The 7,345-nt window shown below is 38.1% G+C and overlaps 1 long non-coding RNA gene across 1 annotated transcript; it reads left to right on the top strand.

The window, feature by feature from the left end:
• The first annotated feature begins 1,797 nt into the window (after positions 1 to 1,797).
• LOC138061553 (uncharacterized) lies at positions 1,798 to 5,139 on the top strand. The gene is made up of 3 exons (XR_011135392.1): positions 1,798 to 1,848; positions 3,072 to 3,110; positions 5,104 to 5,139. It is a non-coding gene; the product is annotated as an uncharacterized lncRNA (long non-coding RNA).
• The last annotated feature ends 2,206 nt before the right edge of the window (positions 5,140 to 7,345 follow it).

Here is a 7,345-nt window from a genome sequence, read left to right on the forward strand (position 1 = left end):
CACTGCACTTTTTTTGTGTTTCCACAGTGCTAGTACCTGTGTTCTTTGGAATTCAGAATTGTTTGTCTTATACTTTGCATATTTTATTAATACATAATTCATTATCCCTTTAATAACTTCTTAAGGAGTTAGTGGAATTGTTTGTCGCAAATAAATTATCCGACAGATAGCCTTTTTCCATTAATTGCTTTGGTTTGTATATAAACATGGAGGAGAATACATATATGAATAACGGCTACATGTGTTTGCTATTTCTGTAGGCAACATTATGCTGCTGACTGTTTTAAGAACTGCTCTGTTTGCTGTTCTTAGAAGGATGGGATTGAATAGCAAAGAAAAAATAAGAAGAGGCTTAACTGTTACTGACTTTCAGTAGAATCTAATGCCCTTTTGCCCATTATACTTTCACAACCTTCCCCTATTTTTGCTGTATTACTGCTTCCATAATCCATTACTTAAAGGTTCTGCTTGGATTACAATGCTTTTGGTTTGTTTTTGAGGGGAGAGGGAGGGCTTAAGGCAAAAAATAAACTATGAATAATGGGTAATCACTTCTTGATAAGAAAAATCTATTGAGTACATGATGAGCGTGTTTGGACTTCATGAGGATAGACAAAATAATTTGGCGTCATGTAAAGCAGTAGTATTATTTGTTACAGCAATATACTAGTGAATCATTGTTTGACTTGTACAACTTATTCCAGTTTTTAATTTCTATTGTTATAAGTGAATTAATATTTCAATTAATGTTACAATAAATATTAGAAGTATGTTAGTAAACTACATAAATGAAAAGTATGGAATCATATCCTAGAATAACAATTAAGTTCTCTAACATCAGTCTTTTACCACACTGCGCAAAGATAACATGAAAATACATACTTCTGATCTTATAAATAGCTATTTTTTCCTTAATCTTGATAACAAAACTTTGTTACATAAAATTGGGTTTTCAACTTTGTCATAGGCATGACATCAAAAGGTATAATAATCTTTTCGAGAAACAAAATGAGAACAAAATCACCCTCTTGGCCCATTTTGAAACCTGATGAAAGTTAACTGTTTCTAGAGCCTCTATGTTGCAACTTGACAAGTAGAACCAGGTGTTTCTGTACTGAAAGGCACCAACATGTGATAAAGGTTGTTACTACTGCAGTTGATTATAGAAAGCAGTACACCTGGAAAGAATACTTGTTAAGATGATTTTTAACATAGCATTTTTATAGAAATTAAGGACAATGCCCATAAGATTTGTTTTACCTTGTAGGCAATGCATTTATATAAGAAGCACCTTAGCTTCCCAGTTGAATTTTAACTTCAGTTTTTTTAATCTACTTGTGACAAGCTGTGTGCTCTCTTCTTGTTATTAGAGTCTATTTTAAATACATTTTTTATTATAAGATTTCTGAGTCACTTTCTGGCTGATTTTATGGAGCAGATTCGCTGAGAGAGGCAGGGCTAAGGGAAGGCCCCTCTGGGGTTCGCATTGCTCTACAGAGCCGACGTTTTGATTGACGTGGGCGAGATGTACCTTGCGATCTCCCTCAGTAAATGCGTATCTTCAGAAGTACACAGTCTGAGTGACAGACTTCAGCGAGAAATTGCCCTAGTGCCCATTCTGCTTCATAAACACCTACTCAGGTTGGCCTTTAAACTTGCGTTTGTAACATCGTCGGGCTCCCAGAAAGGCTAACCGCTGTCCTTGCGCACAGCGGAGTAGGCTTCCCTTTTGCCTGAGGGGCGCTTACAGAAGCGCTTTGGACTCTGTTGTGCTGATCAGTTCCTTAATGGTGGAAGGCAATTGGCTACTTGAACTTCTGTGTTCACCCAAGCTGAACTACCAGTCTGGTGAGTTTGTATGTACAGCCGTGTAAAGTGACCTAGATATTGTGCACACACAGAGCCTTGCTTTTCCTAACGCTTGGCCCTGAACTGTGCAGCCTCCCTGATCTTGTGCACCTTTGTACGCGTTTTGGTTGGTACTGAAGTTTTAATCTGCCTGTTCTGCAAAACCTGTAGCCCTGCGGGGGCTGGTGGGTTGAAATTTATTAAGAACTGGGCAAATGTGAGACTGCACAGAGTTGTACCCTGTCCATTAGAAGTATTAGAAGACATGGTGATAACTTGGATCAATGCAGACTAAGTGCAGATATGAACAAAGATTCACAGAAGACAGACTATTTCTCAAAATGTATTTCTATTTATACATATATTGGCATATATAATTAGGAAGGCTCTTTTGATAATTGACCTTGCATGTAGTTGTATGCCCAACTCTTACTCTTGTTTTAAGGAGAAGAATATGCTGCCCCAATGAAACAGAATGAAAGATGCTCTTGCAAAATACAGTACAAGCTGTCTGTTAATGAATTCATGCTCTTTCAGTCTGATAATATACATGTTTGAATACCAAGCCCCAACATCTTGAAGTGACTGCAAAACTCGAAGAGAGCAACAAAAAGCCGAAGTACTTGCTTATAAGTCAGGAAGAAGCTACAACTCTATTTCAGGAGTACATCAGAGAGAGTATAGTAAAATTTGAGGCAGTGGCTTTGTGCTATCTCACCACATGCTGGGGCAGTGGGAAGTGATTTAAAATATGAAATTCCTGTACATGTCTTAAATTTAACATCTTTTTATACAAAAAGTGGTTTTAATTGAAAACTGTCTTCCTGATTATTTTTGGTAGAGTATTGTTATGGTAGAGTTAATATTAAATTGTTCTAGTTATAAATGATTACTTCTATTCAGCAGTTTAAAAATTGCCAGAATCCATTTTCTGCCTATTTTTTTTTTAATGTCCCCTACTCGCAGGTGTGTGATGAATGCTAAAATACTACTTTTGAATGAACCTATCTAGCAAACCATTTCCAAGAACAGTTATTATCATGTTGTTTGTATTGAAAACGTATTAAAACTCAAATAGTTCAAAAGCATAAACAGGCACAAAGCAAAGCCTATTATGGTGCTGTTTACCAGCGTATTTATAATTACAAAATAAATTAAGCATGAAATGGAACACTTTTCATTTTTTACAATAATAGTATGAAATATTTGATGTTTCTTTACAGATTATTCTGGAAAAGCTTTGAAAGTGAATAATTCTGAAGGTTGTCATGGTATTTTAGCAAAACCTAAACATATCTCTCTTATACACCCATGTCCGTTTTCCTACAGATAATCAGAATGCCCAAGCAAGGGGGAGAGGCTATTCCAGAACGTAGTCCTTCAATCAGAAGAAGTATAATCTGTTAAATAATTATTTTCATAAGAAATATAGAATGTTACTCTTTTCTCTTTCAGAAATACCTTAATTTAGAACTACAAACAATACTAAATTTTGGAATCGCTTAAACAGCGCAAGAGTTGAAGTCTTTATGAATGTGAAGGCCTGATTTGACCTCCCCTACTCAAATGTACCTGCCATTCTGCTCAAAAGTTCATACTCTTCTGGTTGTTCATCCATCTTTATCTAAATAAACAGTGCAGTGTGCAGAACATATCACAGAAGATTCTTCACTCATTCATCAGTCCTCTTAAATGAAATTTGTTAGTATATATGAAAAATATCCACAGGGAGAGATTTAAAATTGGTGCTGGATCTTCCTCTGATGAAAATCAGCGTAACGACAAACATAAGCTACTTGCTGTATCCATATTAATGATAATATTGAATGTTTGGATATAGCTTTTTAGTAACAGAGCTCAAAGTCCTTTGAAAGGAAACAAACAAAAATCTATACTCCCTCCCCCCTAGATGAAGACATTTATGCCCAGTCCCCCTGCAATCCAGTACTTATGCTTCTTGGCTCTTGGGCCCTCTGCCATGAGCCATTCTGTCTTACTGTAGAGCAATCAGAGGTATGCAAACCTGACTTTGAGCAATATACAGCATGCATAACTTTTATTTAGATGAACTCTGCCTTTTCCCATCTTTTATGACCTTCTTTTTTCCATGAGAACCTAGACTTTAACTAGAATGTTTGGTGGAAGTCAAAGGAAGGGAGAAATATTTTTCTACAGTGATATGCAGCGTATTCAGAATTTTGAAGGTGAAAATGAAGAACATTAACTTAAAGCTGGCCTTCCCCTGTATTAGGAGCAAAGGAATTGAGAGATGTGCACATACACGCACAAAGCATTCAGAGGTACAGAAATGCTAACACTGCTACTTATCACCGCATCAAGTAAATGAGACTAGCTGGAGAGAATGACTGCTTACTCCACAGAGCAGCATTTGGAACTGAGGTCTACCTAGCTCTAAAGGAGCTCCAAAATGTCCCATGCAACTATGACTTCAATAGAGTTGTATTTTTCTTACTTCTCTGTGTGTATGTCTTTGAAAAATTGAGTCTTTCGGATCATACTTAAGTAACTATAGATTTTCCCTTATTCCTATGGGCTTTGCATTAGGCCTCACAGATCGGATTTCTCTTTCTATTGCTAGTCTGCCTCAAATATTTCTAAAATGTATCTAGTTTTCCTGATATTTCTGTGTTTGAAACTGATGTTGCTGAGTCTTTCCACACAGATTATGAACAGACACAAAAAGTGTTGTAGCTTGAGAAAACGCTCTAAAGCAGCCACTGCTCGATGCTCAAACCTTGCATATGAGCCCAAGGTGTTTCTCTGTATGAGGAAAATTATTCCTAGTTGTCTCATTTTTCAGCATCCTCATCAGTACTGCATACTGCATTCCTTCCCTTCAACTGCTTGTTTTATTTTTGTCTTTTATGCCTTTGTGTTTGAAGACGAAATTTAATAAACAGCCATTCTAAAGTTGATCCTTCGCAGCATTAAGAATTTGGTTTATGGGATAAGTTTAAATAAACACACTGATGCTTTGAGCCTTGTGTTGAAGGGCAGGTATAACCTCTTTCAGGTTAGGTATCTGTAGGATGCCTACAGAAAGCTGACTCTTCAGGTATAACAAACGGTTCAGCATTTGTGGCTATTGCTTATAATGTTTGCCACTATAAAGAGCAGAAATCTTCATTTAACACTTATGCAACGGTTACCTTCGCTGCATACATCTGGCAGTAACCATCAGTAGCTCACTGCAGCCAGAAGCTTCCTGAAGGCCAAATTTCTATCTCCCAAAAGGGTGGATGATCTCTGCACCTTTATTCTGTGCATGGCCGTAAGCTACAGGGTCATCTATGTAATTAATGCCTGAGCTGATCCCAAAGAATTGACTGCAGGGAAGGCAAGGATCCCAGTGTGAGGTTTGTATTTGTAAATAGCTTACCTATGTGCTGTAATCTAAAGAACTTCTTTCTGCTCGTTTTCCAGCAAATCTAGCACATATGTTTCACACAGAGGAAGTCTGGCTGTTTTCCCTGTTTCTGACATCGCCTGATTTGTCATTTTCCAAACTCATTCCAATTTGGGAAGATAATGAATATTCAAGAATTCATGTCTTCCTAAGCAGTAGCGTTTCAAGAGCCTTAAACTGAGTTCTCCCCCTCTACCCCCCCCCCCCCCCCAAGGAGCCAAACTTCTACTAAATGTCCCCAGGTTCTTTAAAAAGTCTGCTCTAAAAGTTAGGCAACAGCACCTGAGGGTCTTGCTCAGACTTTACATGTCCGGTGTGCTGGCAGAGACTTTGCTTGTTCACTGGTGGGTTTGCCTGTGCAAGAGCCAAAGGCGTTTCAGAATCGAGGGATGTTTTCCAATGAGGAGTTTGTCAGCGGCCCGTGATCCCAGCATCCGTGAGCTCAGTGCGGGATGTTCAAACCAGCTGTCTCTGTGCTTTTGTCTGTGCTGTCCCTGCGCTTGACAAAGGCTCCCCGTAAACATGGAGAAAGATGCATTGTTATCATCCACCCCTTTTCTTCAAACCTGTCTTTGCTAGAGAGGCTTAACAATAGCAAGGCTGTTGCAGAGCTGAGCCTCTTGCCCTCGCTAGCTGGTGCTGGGGTTTTGTTTCCAAGGACGGTTCGTCTGTATCCATTTTTTCTTTTTTTTCTTTTTCTTTTTTTTTTCTTTTTCCTGCTCTTGTGCTGTGATTGTAAGCTCTTTGGCCTGGGAGTCTCTCTTTGCTATGTGTTTGCACAGCACCTGATGCAGTGGGGCCTTGACCCACACGAGCGTTATGATAACTCAGGCCGGTATAGCGAGGCCGTAGAGTTGGAAATGGGCTATTGTGTGAGTTCTGTCTCTGTTTGCTGTCTTGAAGGCTCTGTGGTTTAGGTACATAGTTATCAGAATTATTTAAGTCGGCTTGGCCAGTCTTTGGAGCTTAGTAACTATTCTTTTGGTAAAAGCAGATTTACTGTGAGGATTCATTCCCATACACACTCTCCCATGGTGACATGGGAGAGCCGAAGGTTGTAAATCAAGCAGATTTTAATGTAAATTATTCAGAGCTTCTGCTCTTCACTGTGTAAGATTCCCTGCAGAATATGACTGTCCAATGGGCTACCCTCCATTATTTCTTGAGGTCCAAAACTGTAAGTAGCTCATATAGTATATGTTCCTTTAACAACAAAAAGTAAAAATGCATGTTTCATTTGGTCTCTTCTTTCTAGAAGAATAAAACGTGCTTTGAATGACTGATTAGCATGCAGTGAAAGCCTTATTGCTGAGCTAATGAGTTCAAAAGATTTTGTGACGTAAGCTTCTAATACATACAGCTTGATACAGAACTGCATCAATGAAGTGTTTTTTTCGGAGGATTCAGTACTGTAAAACTTTACACGTGAGTGATCACTGGCTTAATAATTGAAATACTATCTTTATTAAGATTTGCATGAATAAAAGTTACTCACACGCAAAAGAGTTTGTAGGATCTGTCTTGTTTTTTCTGGAGGAAGGGCTTGACTAGGGGACGAAGCAGGGCATTATGCTTTGTTTATTTCTAGTTTTCCAAAGTGGTGAGGCAAAGCCTGTAATTAGTAGGTAGACAGGCAACAAGTAGTTTAATAGTCATTTTTTTCCTAGGCAGGAGAATGTCCAAGCATCAGGGAAGATCTAATCTGCTTTTTTTCCTATGCACCTTAGAAGGTAAATTCATGAGCTCACAGTGATCCGACTGAATGATTCTGAGAGGATTACAGGGTGAACACAAAAATATAGCATGCACTAAACAATAACTAATACTGCTGAAATAACTTAGATGCAAAATAATGGAGTTTCAAATTTCATTTAAAAGTATTCTATCTACCTCTTTAATCAGGAGAAAAATCAAAGGCATGCCTTTTATAGTAATAATTCAGGCACAAAAGATTAATGAAACATACAGGTTCCTGTATAGATATTCCAATTCGTACCTTAGACAATTAGAAGTGAAGCTGGATACTCGGAGGTATTCAAGAATGCAGTTAGAATGAATGCAGCAACGTTT

Source organism: Struthio camelus, chromosome 18 (assembly GCF_040807025.1).
Source record: "Struthio camelus isolate bStrCam1 chromosome 18, bStrCam1.hap1, whole genome shotgun sequence".
Lineage (NCBI taxonomy): Eukaryota > Metazoa > Chordata > Aves > Struthioniformes > Struthionidae > Struthio > Struthio camelus.